The sequence below is a fragment of the Panthera pardus genome, unplaced genomic scaffold (genome assembly GCF_024362965.1).
Source record: "Panthera pardus isolate Hobbes unplaced genomic scaffold, ASM2436296v1 HiC_scaffold_10, whole genome shotgun sequence".
Lineage (NCBI taxonomy): Eukaryota > Metazoa > Chordata > Mammalia > Carnivora > Felidae > Panthera > Panthera pardus.
Window position 1 is genome coordinate 17,040,926 of NW_026526655.1, and position 17,994 is coordinate 17,058,919.

At 38.7% G+C, this 17,994-nt stretch overlaps 1 long non-coding RNA gene across 1 annotated transcript in view; it reads right to left on the reverse strand.

Moving 5' to 3' along the window:
* Positions 1-5,421: 5,421 nt before the first annotated feature.
* The window catches only part of LOC109264756 (uncharacterized), a 31,469-nt gene continuing 18,896 nt past the window's right edge, over positions 5,422-17,994 (reverse strand). The window contains exons 2-3 of the long non-coding RNA XR_002078850.2: positions 8,465-8,617; positions 5,422-6,159 (exon numbers count right to left, since the gene is read on the reverse strand). This is a non-coding gene — a long non-coding RNA (uncharacterized LOC109264756). The remainder of the gene's footprint in view (positions 6,160-8,464; positions 8,618-17,994) is intronic.

Consider the following 17,994-nt stretch of genomic DNA (forward strand, 5'->3'; position numbering starts at 1 on the left):
TCAAGGAAAGAAAAAGAGGAAGGAGCTAACTCTTGGCTTTTGATTTGAACAACTTAGTAGATTATGCTTCTGTTTACTTCCATGGATACCTAAACAAAGACTATCAAAATGGAACCAGATGTATCTTTTTAAATAGTTGAATGATATGAAGTGGAATATTTTGACCCAAATTGTTCCACAGGTTGATTGGTTATTTGTTGAATCACCAACTTTGTAGTTAGTACTAAATTGTAACTATTTACTCTAAAGTATTTTCCCAATATAGTGATGACCTATTTTGAGTTGTAGCTGTGTCTGTGTTCAAAATGATGATTAATTCATTGCCTGTAGGTGTTAGAGATTAGGCATGATTCTTCCAAGGAAAAATTCTTGGGTGAGTAGGATAGAATACTTGACTTTTTGCCAAGATGTGTTTGGATTTCTCTAAAATCTTTTCATCTTTTTAAGGGTCAAGAGAACGCCATTTGGATGACATGGAACTTATGCCAAAAGCAGATTCTTATCCAAGGTTAACATATCTTGAGATCCATTCAGCAAAGTGATTTCTCCTTGATATTTCACTTAAAAAGAAAAGTTTTATTGCATAATGAGGTATATTAATGCCCTGCAAATGTAATGTGCCTCTGTGATATACAGAGTATTTTAGTTTTTATACACTTAGCAAAGCATTTATTCTATTATCACATAATCACTTCCAGCCTAAATAAAGAATCTAGAGCTTAATGCACAATGAATCCTATCTTCTAGCAGCTTTATTACTGTATCAGTTATTAATTTAAGTTTGTGTCATTTTTAGTTAAAAAGAAAGATGGCCTAAAGATTTGTTTGCATTAGAGTATATTGAATATCCTGTACGTTGGGGTATTTAACATTGCAAGAATAAGCTATGATATTATTATTGCAATCTAGACATTCTTAGAGTGCATTTAATCCTCCCACATCCAAAAGTGCTTTAAAAACCATAAATATAAGGGACTCCTTTAACTTTCAAGTGGTAAAACAGTCTGGGAGATAGGTGTCTGAGTCACAGAAGTGGTGACGCTCCCAGTAGTTAATAACCCAACAGCTTACACTATACTTTAGTACATGTCACCTCTATAAGTATGGGGAAGATGAATTAGATCACACTTAGCAAGAACTTAAAGCTCCATGATCAAGACCTTGAAGACATACCAAGTAGGTCTGATCCTTCTTGTTTTTGTAAGTCTACCTCCTGAAATGAAATGCAGGATCCCTTTGCCCTTGACTTCATGTTTCCCTGAGCTCATGTCTTCAGGGTAACAGTAATGGTTACCATTCCCAATCACCTATGGCATGCCAGATGTTCTGTGGACGTGGCCTTACGGATTCTTCACATACCTAATTAAGCCCCTTAGGTACAACTGTTTGATTACATTTTATAGCTGAGGTGAGGGAGGAACTCAGATTTTCAGTAATCTTCCCCGATTTTAATTTCAAAATGATTTCATGTGTATGGAGGAGGGTAGAGGGATGTGTGAAATTCTCAGAGAATCATGACTTGGACACCGAGTATGTGGCAAATTAGCCTATTATCTTCTTTTTCAGAGTTTACATCGTTTCTTTTCCACTCTATCCCCAACCAGAAAAGACACTTCCAGGCAGAAAACGGAGGGCTAGATTTGTGCCAGTTGGGGTATAGACTACGGATTAGAGCCCATGCATATGAACAGTCTTCATGTGTATTGAGATATTAAGAGGAAGCATTTAGAAATATTTATAACAATTTATAAATTTATTTATTTATAAAATTTATTTATAACAATAGTAACTTTTTGTCTGCTGACTTTCATACAATAAAGTAAATAGGCTTGTCTTTTTTAGATTTCACTTTATTTCATTTTTGTTTATAAAAGTATTGATCCGTGATGAAGGGGGGGATGGGGAAACTGATGCTTCAACACAGTTAGTTGAGAGGCTCTGGACTAAATAGATAGTAGGCATGAAAAGAAACCATGAATACTTAGTCAGACCCAGCTACTGGGCTCTGTGTCCTTTTTTGCGACAGAACATCATGGGGCCAAACAGACCCCAGGAAACTGGTGGCTGCACAGTAAATTGAGGTGGTTGGAATCCTAGATCAACTGGCACAGATTTCTATGCGCCAACAAGTCATGGAAGGCACAGAATGTAAGTCCCCAAGAAGAGGTGCGGCCATGGTTGAACGAGACATTGGCTGCACAAAGGTTGGTTGGGAAAAACCGAGGGTCATTTCAGCAGCCATCTTTATGGAACCCCAGAATATGACTGATATCTCAGAGACTCCCTGGAAAGAACACATAAAGCCAGATTATGGCTGCCCTTCCCTCAAGCTTTTTTTTTTTTTTTTTTTTTTTTTTTTTCTGTCATTCCTTCAATCCTCAGACTCTGAATTTAGGTACAGTCCTAGGGAAAGAATTGTGGCTCAAACCCTGAGTTTAATACTTTGCTACCCTGACTTAAACAAGCTAAAGATAAAAATTAGGTTGGAATAGAATTATATATTTCTTAGTTTGCCAACGAGTAATACATACCCAAAACAAACACGTACTCAAAACCAGCCGCCCGATGATCTAACGTATTAATAATCTGGAGACTAAATTCCTTTATTTGTCTCAAGGGAAGATATGATCCTAAGTGCCAAGGGCATTAGCTTTCCCCAGAAGGCAGTGAGCTCTCAGGTTGCCAGTATTTTCATAGTGATACAGATTCCAGAAGGTCTGATGATATCACTGATTCTGATTTCTTTATCTAATCCTATTCTTAATCAGTTACAGGATTCTGCCAACCTTTTCTTTGACATGTTTCTCATATTTGTTCTTACTTATGTATTTCTACTGCAATCAAACCAATTTATCTTACCATTTCCTCAAACTTTAATTAGGAAAATACCTGATCTCCCAGACTCTGGTCTGTCCTATCTCCTATTCCCTCTCCATTTTTTTTTTTTTTTTTTTTTTTTATACCCTAAAACCAAAACATTCTTTAGGTCATGGCAGAGCCTTGCTCAAAATTCATTGGTTCTTAATGTTAACTGAATAAAATCTAGACTCCTGGACATGACCACAACCAGCCTTTCCAGTTTTATCTCTTACTACCCCCTCCCCACTCAGTTGCCTTCCTTACCCCCCATCCCCCACCCTTGCCCCTGGCCATCAGCCAGTACTGCCTACTGTCCTCTGGACAGTTAGGTTTAATATTGCCTGTTTCTTGGTCCTTGCTGAGCTTTCTGCTTGAAACATCTCCTTCCTTCTACTTAGGCTTCCCATTCTTAAATTCCTGGAGTTCTCCATTCTCCAGGAGGTCTTTTCTGATCTGGATGTTTCCTCTTTATTCTCCAGTATTTTTGGTATTAATTCCTGTCTGAGGTTTATATTCAGCCTTGTTTGCCTGGGGTTCCTCGGGTTTTAGCACTAAAGGACCCTCATACTGAGAAATCCTTCAATTCTGGGGTACTATCATTATGTTTTGGGGGTCTCTTGTCCTCTGTTCTCAACTAAATTGGAGTCTTGGTAACAGTAGGAAATGCACCAGATTCTTGTTTTCTAGTGTTGCCTAAGTACTCATCCATGTGAAATGTCTTACTGTCTGGCTAGTCTGTACGTTGAGGACATCATCTTAGTCTCACATTTACCTTACACGCATTCACCTGATATGTCACTTATGAAGAAATACTCCGTGGGAGCCAAGCCATTAGTGAACTCTCTAATGAGCATTCATTACACTTGGCTATTCCCAAAGACTTCCACCCCATATTTTAGACTGTGGTAGAGTTTTAGGGGTTAAAGAGTAAAACAGAAATGGCCAACCCTGTCAGGACTCCTAAAAAGAAATGTGCAACTGATCTGCTGAAACCAGTCCCAGTTAGGAGAGTCCAGAGTATTTTGGAAGGTTTAAAATAAACTTGGATCACCCCTTCAGGCGGAAATGTTCTCTGCCTTCTCTGCATCAGAAAGCCCTCTCTTTTCTGCCTGTTTTATTCGTCCTACGAGTGGTAGTTAAATGGTGGTGGAAGACAGCATGGGGCCAAGTACAGAAAGAGAGGACTTGTGATAGCCGGGATATCCTGGAAAACTCATGCAAACAGCATGAGCAGAGATGCACCCAGCGAGGTGTTTTCTCAGAAGTGAGAGGAAAGCTCACAGGAGATCGTCTTTCATGCCCCATGCTGTTCCCCCAATCCCACAGAAACCTCTGTAGCCAACTTAAAAATGCTATCTAATATGCAAGCTTTGGGGTAAACAAGGTTCTATCCACTTTGTAAAAATGTCTGAGACAGTTTACAGCCAATGATCCCATTATAATAAATGTCTCCCCTGAGCCATAGCGAAATTGCTTCTTGCATTTAGCATCTGGGCTATCTTTTGTTTTCTGTGATGCCTACTGTCCTGAAATGTACCAAGAACTTGTAATGTACAAAAAATAAAGTTAGCTATCCCTCGGGGGTCAGAATAAAAACTGAAGTGTATTGGCTTTGGATTCATAAAGTATTTTAGAAGAAAGTTCCTTGAGAAATAGGATCTTCGGGGAAAAATTAGAAAAAAGAGAGAAAAGGGGAAGAGAAACAGAACCGATAGCACGTATACATATATAGAGACAGAGATTCATTTTGAGAAATCGGCTTATGTGACCAGGGGTGGGGGACTTAGAAGTCTAAAATCTGCAGGGCAGTCTGGAAATTCAGGAAGAGTTGAAGTTGTGTTCTTGTGTTCTCGAGTACAAAGGCTGGAAACTCAGGTGAAGTTTCTATGTTGAAATCTGGAGGCAGGATTTTTGTAAGAGACCCAGTCTTCTGAGGCCTCCAGCTGATTAGACAAAGCCCACCCACCTTATGGTGAGTAATCTGCTTGACTCAAAACCTACTGCTTTAAATATTAATTACACTGGGGCACCTGCTTGGCTCAGTCATCTAAGTTTTTGAATCTTGATTTCAGTTCAGGTCATGATTTCATGGTTGTGAGATCAATCCCCGTGTTGGGCTCTGTGCTCAGCATGGAGCCTGCTTGGGATTCTCTCTCCCCCACTCTCTCTCCCTCTCTCTCTTTCTGCCCTTTCACCTCCCCCCCCAAATAAGTAAGCATTAAAAATAAATATTAATCACATCTAAAAAAATACCTTCACAGCAATATCTAGGCTGGTGTTTGACCAGGGAACAGGACACCACACTCTGGCAAATTAATAAATAAAATTAATCATCACTGTGAGACATGATACTATTCCATGTTAAAGGAGAAGTTTTTATTAAGCTTAAGCAGGCTGTCAATTTAAGCTAACAGTTATGTTTTAAACCTGAAGTATTCCCTGGTTGACAAAATCTCTGGAATGCCCTCACTGCATATCTTTAAAGTTGAGTCATGTCTAAACATAAAGTAAGATTAATTTTAACATTTTTACCTCTTTCCCCAACTAAAAAAAAAAAAAAAAGAAAAAAAAAAGATGCGACTGTAAAGTTCCCCACTCTTGTTGGTTTCACACAATAAGCCGAGAGAAAGCATGATTTGCAGCATTTGTAAAGCTAACAGAAAAACACTGCAGGGAAAGGTCTCGAGACCACAGAGTAAGGTAAATACTAGGTTGTAATCTAATTAGCAAATGATAATAGAAGCCAATGGAAAACAGGCCACATGCCCAAGAACTACAATTCCCCTGGGAAATAAATGATTGATCGCTTGGAAACAGTTAGGGGAAAGCGTGTTCTTGCCTGTGACCTGAAACATAGATCACGGCTTCCAACCCAAGTAAAAGCATTTGCGAAAAACCAAATGCTTTACATACCAGTGCTCCGTCATTTACGGGCAAGACTGGTGAAGTCCTCCTGCAGAACACCGGTGACCCTTGCAATTAAAGTCCTAACTCACTTCAGAAAGGTTGCTAGATGCAGAATGACGTCAGTAAAGTGATAATTTCCTCAACTTGAAGATAAAAGGCATAGTTTCTTAGGCGCCACCCGTCTTATTGCCATCCGCCACTCACACAGAGATGCACAAAACTCAAAAATGAAAGAGCAGCCACGGTTACCCATCCTCCTGGTGGCTGTTTGACAGGCTGTTCTTAACGGAAGTCCCCCTACGGAAGGTTAGTGTTGTTCTTGAGTTTCGGCGGCTGTGCCTCCAGGGAGGATCACCAGGCTAGGGTGTCAGCTAGAGAACTAAGTTCTGCTTGCTGAGAAGAGAAAAGATAGGAAACTATGTCAGACTGGGAACAACGCGTTAACACAGTCTAAAGGAATTTTACTGTAAGATTGTGGAACGATGACATTGGACGACCTTCTGAGCATATAATCCTCAAGCCGCAGTTTGGATAAGGCTATTAACCTGAACCAACAAGTATCAGCCTGAAGTGTCTGTGTGAATCAGCTGGGAGAATTGATAAAGGCAGCCAAAAATGGAATCTGAAGGACAGGGTAGGAGTGAAGGCACAAGAATATTTAGAAATCAGAGGGACAACTTGTCTTGTGTTACAGATCAAAGTGAACCAAACAGGAGGGAAGGAAGAAAGAAGAATGTTTCTCTTTGTTCAGACCACATAGATGTTTGCATCAGAACAAGGGAAGAGCCCCCTCTAAACTCATTTACAAAGGGAAAGAGAAAGTAGGCAAGCAGGATCCTGAAGATTGTTTTTGTAGCAAAACTAAAAAGGCTGGCCTGTTCCCTATGGTCAGAAAAGTCGAATTAAAACTCACGTATGATTTAATCAAGGATAAAAGTCACTCCTCAAAGTAGTCACTTCTAGAAAATTACTTCTCTCCTTTTAAATTCCTATTCAATTACATTGCATTACCTTTAGTTAACAATTCTCATAAATAAATATTGATTACACATAGTCACAATAATCCCGAGCTAGGTAGAATAAAAAAATCCGTTTTGAAAATGGGTGAGAGTCTTAAGGTATCCGGAGTCATAAAAAATGCTTTTACTCTCCGATCTACTGATAATACATTAGTGATTCCATTCTACGAAAATGAACTAGTTAAAAAACATATACACATGTATTTTTCTATGTTCATCTTTCAAATATATGCAATTCGCATCCTTGAAAATAGTATAAATGTCTCCCAATTAGGAAAATGTTTGAATAAATTATGCTATTGTCATTTAGTAGAGTAGCAGCCATTAAAGTGATATTTATCAAGAGTTTTTAATTAAATGCAAAATACCTATAATAAAATGCTGAGGAAAAGAAAGCAACATAGAAAAAATATACATTATAATTTCAATTCTCAAAAGGCAGAGAAGGCAAAGGACCGGCAAGAAGTATTAAAATGTCAACAGCCTCTGGGCGACGCTATTATGAGTAGTGTGATATTATGAGTTATTATTTTCTTTAGACTTTTCCATATTTTTCCAAATATATTTAGGAAGTGCAACATTAACAAACTAGCAAGAGAATACAGGGAAGGAGATGTAAAGATAGTAATGAGGATACAGCTTTTCCCAAGTGTAAGAGGGAGGTCAAGATAGGTAACGACACCCAAATTTCGGGAATCACTAGAGTGCAAACAACGCATATGTATTTCAGACTGAATCGCATATTAGAAATGTCAAGGTTATAGCATACCCAGCTGTCTAATAACGTCTATGACTCTGTAATCCTATTTTCTGATATCTCATGCCAGATAGCAAAGAGGAGGCTCTCAAAGAATACTGGCTTGGAAAGAAAAAAACAAAACAAAACAAAACAGAGCAAATTAAAGAATAAAGAGTCCCAAATATGACCCGGTGAGTATCATTACTATTAACAACTTTGGGTGTTCCTTTTTCTAACTTAAGGGCCAGATAAGAAAGCTGTAGGGTCTTGACCAAAGTGTCCTTCTGAAGGCATTAGCTTTACCCATTTTTGAGGGCGGTATTTCCTCTCCTCATACAGAGGAGATATGCCATAGCAAAACCACTCAGGAGAACTGTCAGTACCGAATGCCCCAGAGGAATGTGACTGGGCGGCGGGGCAGGACTAGAACCTATGAATGTGCAGACCTTTTGTTTCTCAAGAGTCTCACAGAGTAAAATTGCAGGTACATCAACAAAACAGATATTAATGAGAGCATCATTGGTTGCTAATCGGTTTTTCTTTCTTTTTCTCTTTCTTCTTACTCCACATGTGTAACTATGTAGAAATGTCATTAAATTGGGGGATAGCAACAAACGAGTCCCGATTATATGCTTGTGCTTTGCAAATAAACCATGTCCTGTATCAACTATTTGGAGCGATCCCTTCGCCCTAAATTTTTAGGAGCAACTGTAGGCTTGTGGCTGACACGTGTAATATCCTCACCAAAATATTTCCATTTGAAAAATCAGATGACTTTTATGATACTGATTTGGGTCTGAAATGGAAAAATGTAGTCGTAAAGATACAGAGTAAAGATAAAGATGAAAGAAAAGCAAAATTGTGTAGAAGTTTGAATGAAATCAAAGTACTGAAATCTTGGTTAATCGTGCAACTCAGGTCTGGACCGTGTTGCACTTACCTTGAGGAAACTCTTCTGGAAACCCATACTCAGAAAGCACTACCTGCTAGAGCCGTCTCCTACAGAATGAGGCATCAGTGTATGGTGAAGGTAAGACGTGGGTCGATAATAATCTTCTGGAGGTAGCTGAACTCACGCAGGACTGTTGTTACACTGGGAGGGAGAGGGCTGAGATCATTTTGTGGGTCGCGATGAATGACTCAGGTGCTGCAGCCATTGAATGGATAAGTTTTCCTCCCTCATTTTTTTGTCCTTAAATGTATCCGCCTCCACATGTCTGTCGTATTAGGCAGTTCAGTGGTCCCCAAACCCAGATGTAAATCAAAATCATCTGAGGACTTTTTGTATTTTAATAGATATTCTGGAGGGCCCAGCATTGTAATTCCGCTTCAGTAGAACCAAGGGACCAAAGTTGAGGCTGAAAATCAATATAATTATAGAATTCGGACATGGGTTGTGCAGGGGCCACAATCTGGCAAACAGAGAATGACAGGAGGAGAGGGGCAACTATTGGGGTCACTTAGAAAAGTATTCTCCAACTACAAACTTCTGCTGAAACCTTTCCATTCTTCTCTCTGTTGGGATAAGAAAAAAACAATGCCATAGGAATCATGACTTGTCATCTAGAAGTTGAGGGTGATTTTTGAGAAATCTGGCATGGGGAAAATAAAAATAGCCAATAAATTGTGAGGGAGTTGAGGCAGCTCATCTACATGCATTTATTATCTATTTATTCACCTAATGTTTTCATTTATTTGTTGGACAAATATTTAGTGAGCATGTCCTGTGTCTGGGCATTGTTTTAGATACAGGAAATACTAATGAACCACGGACACTGTTCCCACCCTCATGGATCTTATAAGAGCACTTATTTGAAAAAAAAAATGTTTTATTCTGATTCTGGCAGATTTACTAGGAGGTATAGTTCATTTTAAAATTCATTTTTCCCCCAAGTTTTTTTGGAGGTATAAGTGACATATAAAATTGTGTAACTTTGGGGTATATAATGTAAGGATTTGATACATACATATGCATAACAATTACAAGTTTGGTGAACTTTAATCACCTCATATAGCTACAAATTTGTTTTTGTGTGTGTGTGATGAGAAGTTTTCTTATGGACTCTCTTAGCAACTTTCATATATACAGCACAGTATTATTAACTGCACTCATCATGCCGTATATTACATCCCCAGAACTTACATTTCTTATAACTGGAACTTTGTGCCTTTGACCACCTTCATCTTCACATGGGAGAGATTTGGGCATGATAAAAAGCAAGGAGAAAAGACCTAGAAATGAAACCTGAACATTAACAATGAAAAAGAAAAAAAAAAAAAAAAAACCACAGTCATGGAAGACAGAAGTCCCTTTGGAAGTAGAATCAGTCATGGAAGACAGAAGTCCCTTTGGAAGTAGAATGAGGTAGAACAGAGGAAGTGGAATGGAGGAACTAGGGGAAGGGAGTTTAGCCTTCCAAGAAGAAATGGTTCTTCTCTTCTTCTGGGTAGAAAGGAAGGAAATAAGAAACATGTTAGAAACAGAGTAGAGGTAAATAAAAGGCAAAACACTGTAGTTATTTCAAATATACACCTCTTATTTATTTATTTAGTTTTTATTATATATATATTTATATATTTAAGATATATATATTAATATATAAATATATATATATATATATATATATCTTTTCAAAGTTTATGTTTCATTTTTGAAAGAGAGAGAGAGAGAGCAAGCAAGTGAGGGAGGGGCAGAGATAGAATCCTAAGCATGTTCCACATTGGCAGTGCAGAGCCCATATTTGGGGCTCCATCTCAGGACCCGTGAGATCAGAACCTGAGCCAATATCAAGAGTCAGATGCTTAACCAACTGAGCCAACAAAGTGCCGCTATATATTTTCATTATTTAAATTTTAGCTAGTTAACGTACAGTTCGGCATTGGCTTCAGGAGTAGAGTTTAATGATTCATCACTTACATATAACACCCAGTGCCCACCACAAGTGCCCTCCTTAATCCCATCACCTATCTAGCCTGCCCTCCACTCACCCACCTCCCTCCATCAACCCTCAGTTTGTTCATTATCAGTAAGAGTCTCTTACGGTTTGTCTCCCTCTCTTTTTAACCCCCGTCCCTATGTTCATCTGTTTCATCTCTTAAATTCCACATGAGTAAAATCATCTGGTGTTTGTCTTTCTCTGACTGACTTGTTTTGCTTAGCATAATACACTCTAGCTCCAGCCACATCATTGCAAATGGCAAGATTTCATTCTTTTTGATGGCTGAGTAATATTCCATTGTGGATATCAACTCTATACCTCTTAAAAAACAAGCTTAGAGATACTACTGAAAGTGTAAACCATTTCAAAAGATAAAACTAAGATACATCAATGTAACAATGAAAGCCCATTGTCTCACTTAACCAATACGCGATTATTACATAAATAAGAAACACATAAGGATTTGCCTGAATTTTTAAATTATTGTTGGTTACTAAATAGGTTTACTTAACTAATTACTGCCATTCTTTCTGGTGGCTTTTATGTCAGAATGGGATTTGAGGAACCTCCCAGAGTGACAAATCTTTGATTCCCCAGGTTAATATAAACTGAAAGAAACACTCTTGCAGTAAGCTTCAGGCTTACCTCAGAGGATGCTTTGTTAGGAACCTCTATGGATTACACCAGTCATCCAGGACCAAGAACTGCTGAGCTGTTCAAGCTTATACTTCAGGATGACATCTTGTACCTCTTCAGAAGGGAGGTTCATTATCCCGGGAGGCATCTGACTTAGATGGGCTCTCAGACCCAGCCGAACTCTAGAAAGCTACAGTTCAATGGCTCTCTACCTGTTTTGTTACCATCCAACAAATCATGCTTGCTCAATCCAATCTGGTTGTCCAGGTCTCTGAAATAATTGATGCGTCCAAGAGACAGTAAGTTCAACGCTACCCTGGTTCTTTTGATAGCTTGGCAAGCGACATTACAACCCTCTTAAAATCCATTTTATGCCCTCAGAAAAATAGCATCCATTTCAGTAGCTACAGCTGGCCTCTGTCTTTGTAACTCTCTTTGGCATTCAGCGAGACGGCCATATTGTAGCTGCAAGCTATTACAACAACACCCTGACTTCCAGATTTACAACTGTGTGCTTGTCATTTCCAGATGTAGTTTTACTAAGACAGTTGTGCAGGAAACATTGTGAGAAGCAGCAGATTTCCAGTAAAACATGCCTATAAACACTATGGTTTCTGGCAAATGGCGGGGGGGGGGGGGGGGGGAAGGTTTACACCCAGATGGCTTAGAAAAATAGAGTCTATTCTTTGTTCATATTTACCCTGAGGGTTTAAGTGTGATCTACAAGTTTTGTTTTTGTTTTGTTTGTCCCTCTTTGACACTGGAACAACCAACCCACGTAGACCCTTGTGCCCAATAAATGTTTCAAGCACTGTGACACGTATTTTCTGCCTATTGTTCTGCTACCAATTTAGGAATTTTCTAATAGGAATTCAGGATCTTAATTACAAAGGCAGTTACTGCAGGTATTTTGGATTGATCTCCATAATCTGTAAGCCTGTGAGCAGCGCCTGGACAGGTTAATTTGAAAGCAGAAACCAAAACTTCCTGTGGGAAGTCACAGACCCATGAGTTCATGAATATTCTTCTGCATCCCATCAAACATGCTGCCTGATTTCTCCCCTAGCACAGCCTACACGATTTAAAAGACATGTTTTGGCAGGAAACAAATTAGCACATATGGGTGTGGGTGGCAGTTTCTTAATGCCCCAAATGGGTCCACCCTTATTTTCAGAAATGACTGTATCTATATAATACTGAGTCAAGGAAGAAATGGGTTGTGCCAGACCCATCCCTCCCCCAGCAAAGTTGGTAAGTAGATGAGATGTATTCCTGACTCCGTGTCTGTTACTTTTACCATTTTCTTAAACTAACTTCTTCTCTTTAGGGATCTGTTATAATGCTGTTGGCATTTCAGTGCTCCCCTGAAGTTTAGCATTACCATCAACTCTACTCAGAACTCCAGAATGATCTACACCCATTCTTTTCTTCATCAATACTTAACTGCCTTCAGCAATCCATCCTTTCTACCACCCATCCACCCATTTCTATATATTTTTATTAATGAAATGAATAGTCACTATAGGTATATATTACATGGAATGTTTGAGCCCGAAGAGATCCAATAATTCAATGTCTTCATCTTGTAACTTTAAGCCTTTATTCTGAAGAGGCTTATGTTTTCATAGAATGATCTTGAGACTCATGTAGAGCAGAAGAGACTGGAAAATGAGGAGATCTAGCGGAAAAGACAGAGAGAGAACGAGGGGAGAGGAGACTTCTAGGTTGCTCCAACAGAGCAACTTCACTTCTTTACAAAATGTATTTTTCGGTTCATGTGAAATTGGTCACTATAAATGGGTTATAAAAGAAACAGAAAAAAGAAAGAAATCAGTTTAGGACGATGCTGCGTCAGTGACAGCGATAGGTTGGAATGTCTTATAAAAGGTTTTTCATGCCATATGTATGTGACATATCATTCCCAACTGTTGGTAAGCACATCATCCTCATGGTTTAAACCTGGGGCATCTGGGTGACCCAGTCGTTTCATTGTATAACTCTCGATTTTGGCTCAGGTCATGATTTCACGGTTCTTGGGATCAAGCCCCACACCATGAACGTGCAACCTGCTTACAATTCTCTCTCGCCTTCTTCCTCTGTCCCTCTCCCACTCGTGCCCTCGCTCTGTCTCTCAAAAATAAATAAATAAATAAACATTTGGGACCCAAAACACCTATGTTCCTGTAGCATGCTCCAACTTCCATGCCTCCTTGGTAATCTTGACCAGAGGTCATGCTCCACGGGGCCAAAGCTTTTTGAAAGAATGTAGACATCCGGTGAGTAAGGGTAGGGCAGGGCAGGGCAGATTCTAGGCTCCATAAGCAAGGAGCCTAATGTTACACCTTGTAAATATAACAAGGAGCTGTACAGCCTCTCTCCCTAACTGTGCTCAGGGTAATGGAGTATTAACCACCACATGCGTAAGCAGAATTACTATGGAGTGAGGAAGAGCAGTATTTTCCCAAAATGAAGGATGCTGGATACACATGCACACACATCAAGTACAGTAACAGGGCAGGACATTCACAGTGACTTCTGAAGGACGCACAGTATCCCTTTCTCGAAGATTTTGTTTTTCCCTTAATTAATTAAAAACAGGATGCGGGTATGGTATTTTCTCTGGGTTTAAAATAATACGGCGGACCACGTTTTGACCCCTTTTTCAAAAAAGGGTCTCATTTCTCGTGTCACGACTCCTGTCTCCTTGGTCAGCAACTTCAAAGCAATGAATGGGCCAGCAGCACAAACAAAGAATGGGCAAGTGGCCATATCAGGCTTGGAACTGGAATTCTTATTTTTAAAGCTTTGCTAAAGAAAGAGAATATCCATCAGGCAGAACTAATTAAATAAGAAGCATTATTATTAGAATTTTCATTTGCATTTCATAAGCCTCTAAAGTAAAATGATGCAAATATATTGACTAGAGTTGGCAGTTATTATGGAGAATTATTGCCCTGTGGATTGCAAAGTGATTGACAGTGACATATAATATTCAACATAATGGGCTCAGAGCAGTATCATTTGTTAATGGTGAGATCCCTTTCCCTAAAACTAAGAGAAAGAGACATTTATTTAGCAGCCTATGTGTAAACAGCTTTTGTCTCTGTTTCTTTTTTCCTAGAACCAGATTTTCATTCTGTGCTTATAGTTTCATGAATTGAGATTATTTACTCATAATGATTAGTTATAAAACAATACATTCTTCCAAAAGAAAAGGTCTTTAGATCAACATAACCAGTTGAGGAGAACAATACGTAACTCACGACGTCGAAGCAACAGCAAGAAAATAAACCTAACCCACTTGTGTAATCTCCCGGGAGCTTTAACCAACAAAATTGCCTCCAGAATGTAAAAGCGAATGGCTCACTAGGGGCGTCATTGGTGGAGAGAGCAAGGAAGAGGTAGAGAAGGAGAAAGGAGAGGAAGGGGAAGAGGAGGAAACCAAAAGGGAGGCTGGAGAAAGGGAAAAATGAAGGGTGCTGTGTTTTAAATATGTGGACAGAGGAGACAATACAGTCTGCGTACCTTCTTTTCACGTGTTCACGCTATGACATCACACAGGAGAGGTATCATCAAGCATACCAGTGAGTGGTTAGGTCACCCCAATGAATACAAATAAAATATCTCTTTCCTCTAAAGAGGTGGACGTCTTATTAACTGGCATTTGGAGAGTGCTATTGTGTATTACACCTAAGATTTTATAGGTCCTACTTTCCTGGGAGGCTGTGGGAGCAGCGACAAATGTTGCAGAGGCTAGCCTCCTGTTTCGTGTTTCTAGAACAAAGCAAGGAATCCACAGAAGAGCAAAACAAATCAGTTAGCCTGTGACCTTGTCTGTGAAGTTTAGATATCAGCATACTTTGTAAAATCTGCCGCCCCCATCGTGAAAATAGCACTAAGGATACAAGGACTGTGTTCTATTAAATGACAGCACGTGGGCATCACGGATCTTGAAAATCATCTGGCCTTCACGAGCTTCCTGAATGTTGTGAGGACAAATGGAGTAATATGCATAAAAAATGAACCCTTCGAATGGATGTGGAATCACAGAAGAAGTTAGAATGAGAGCTCAAAATCTCTAAAGGATTGGCTTTTTAGAAAAAGATGGAAATTGATATTCTAAGAACAATATTAAAAACATTTGACTTTATTTATAATGGTGGGAAATCATTTTATGCCTTAATTGATCAAAATACACAAAATTTCAATAAAATTGCATAAAGTTTATGTATGATAATCTAACAAATATATATGTAATTCTTATGTAATATTTACATCCACATATATAAATACTATACATACATCTAAGGTAAATATGTTTTTTTTTCTTTTTCATAACTTCCTAATTTGTGTAAAAACACGACAGAGTCATAGAGATTAGAGTTTATGATATCATCAGTGTTAGTAAGAAAGCATTCATATATTTAGTACAAATCTCAAAAATCTATAGAACATCAAACCTCTAAATGTGTTCTAACAGGAGAAATTTGTATTACTACATGTAGAATCACGACATTCTAGATTTTCAATACAATTGTCAAACATTTAGGCAAAGTGATATCAAGTCCATTTTCTCCTTTTTTTTTTTTTAATTTCCTATTAGAAAAAAATGGAGAAGGTCTTGTTGGCCTTCAGAATACAGTCAGACGATGGTGAGTGCTTACACTGAATCGAACTGCCTAACGTTACACCTTGTAAATATAACATTACGTTTCATTGGTGATGGAATTATTTCAATTCGCCATGGCACTATTTTTCTGAAACTATCCGAGGACCCATGTAGGTCAAGGGGAAGGAAAATTAAAGGTCATCCTAAGTTTATACCATATAGTGTTTTCATTTTCTATCCAGCTAAGTACATCCAGGCTCCCTGTTGGGCAACCCCGTTTTTCCTTGTCTGTTATTTTCAGAAAAAAAGACTGCGTATGACAGTCTCCGAATCTTACCAGCCTGCACACAGATGGTAAAGATTACACACGCTGAGTATTGACCTTTAGAAGCTGCCTTTCTTCTCAAGGTTCCTCTCTTTTGACAGTGAGACTGGCTTTTTCTCAATTAATTTCATTACCAAAACTTGTTTTGCCTTTTATTTTTCCTCTGGTGAGTGTTACCTAGAATTGTCAACAAAGTTCAGTTATATTCTAAGCAGTTCTCAGGTCAAACTATTACAAGGAGTGATATTCCACTGACGCTCTGGCCTCAAGAGCCTGGAGGTAATGTAGACATTGCTTAAATGCTGGTTTTCCTTTATCAACAGGTACCTGAGCTAATTAATTTCGACTGGTTGCCTGAGATGAGCAATGAATGGGGACCCAGGAGAAAGAGGTCAGGGACAGCAAGCAGGGCGTTCACCATAAATCACAAGACAAGAGGCATTTATGAGCTGGTTGTAAATTGTCAGCATAACGCTACAAAGTGAGACTATACTTTGATCATAAACAAAGACAAAAGCTGAAACAATATGAACTGGGGCGCCCCAACTAAATAGAGGATATGATTATACCCATTCATGGATCCAAAAATGCCATTCAGGTCTTAGAGGTAAGAGATATGGTTGGAAAATTGGAAGAGAGGTTAGAGTACAAATATTTTCTTTATCACTGAGCTGAAGTAATAACCCTATTAACCTGGCAAACTCACACATGCATTGGATTTTTACAATCATCAAAATGTAACAGCAGGTACTATTTTACATCATAAAACTTGGAAGAGATATGAGACCGTCTCCCTTTTTCATTATGGGGAAGCTATTTGGCAGATTCCTTTCTGATGGAAAGTTTAAACCTATTAAGTTTTCAAGTTAAGAATCTGCTTCCTACCAAACTTCAAATACTGATAAAATCACCGAAATAATATCCTAGTACTATAAGACATGTTGAAATGCAGCACTAACCCATTATCTGCATTGTTTTATTTTGCTCAAATAAATTAAAGTCCAACCATTGATTTGAGATAAATTAAAATTAAATTAAAATTACCATTTTAATATGCACTTAAAATTTGGTATAATTTTAGAAGGCAATACAGGGAGACTTTTGATCTCAAACGAGCAGGTGATAAACGTGTCATGTAAGATTTGCTTATATTTTACAATTTCATTAAAAGGGGATTAACTTTTCAGGGAAAATATGAGAAAAAAAACTAATTAAAATGGAAAGCCTCAATAAATTTACCTTAGCAGTGTCACATACCATTTTGCGAGTGCAACAGAATTGTGGTAGCGAAGTGAATCATTCTAGGAAGTCTTAAAACAAATATAGGAAAATCCATTCTTACACAAGTCAGAGCAATTGCTCTAATGTATCAGTTGCCCAGGGAGGCAGTCAGTAGAAGAGAAACCTCAGCAGATGCTAGAAGGACCAGACGTACCCATGTTACCAAAGACAAGTGGAAACATTCTTTAATTCCCTTTGACAATTTTGCCCAAGGCCATAAATCAGATCGATTTCTCTAAATGCCTCTCAAAAAATAGGACTGAAAACAGCAGCTAAGACGCAAGTTATTTGGGAGATATAAATGTAAGGGATTCTAGGTTTGAACGGGATCTTAGCGATAAGATCACCTGCTTACCTTGTCCGACACTTCATTTTAACAATGGAAGTGACTTGTGCAGCCAAGGGCACCAAAGTAGTTGGCAGAATTTAAGTCGGAACCCAGCTGCACTGCTTTCTCCACGGGCCCCCTGTTAGAAGCTTACATTGTACGTGTCTGTGATTTGTCTGCCTCATTCCTCCCTCTCTCTCTTTCTCTCTTGTTTCTTCCATTTTTGTTCCCCACTTCTGGGGACTCCTATGATTCCAGAAAGTCTACCCTACTACCAGACTCATGAATGAGCCCTGACTTGCTCAAGCCATTCTTACCAGCCACGGTGATGGGTTCAGGGATCAACAAATTG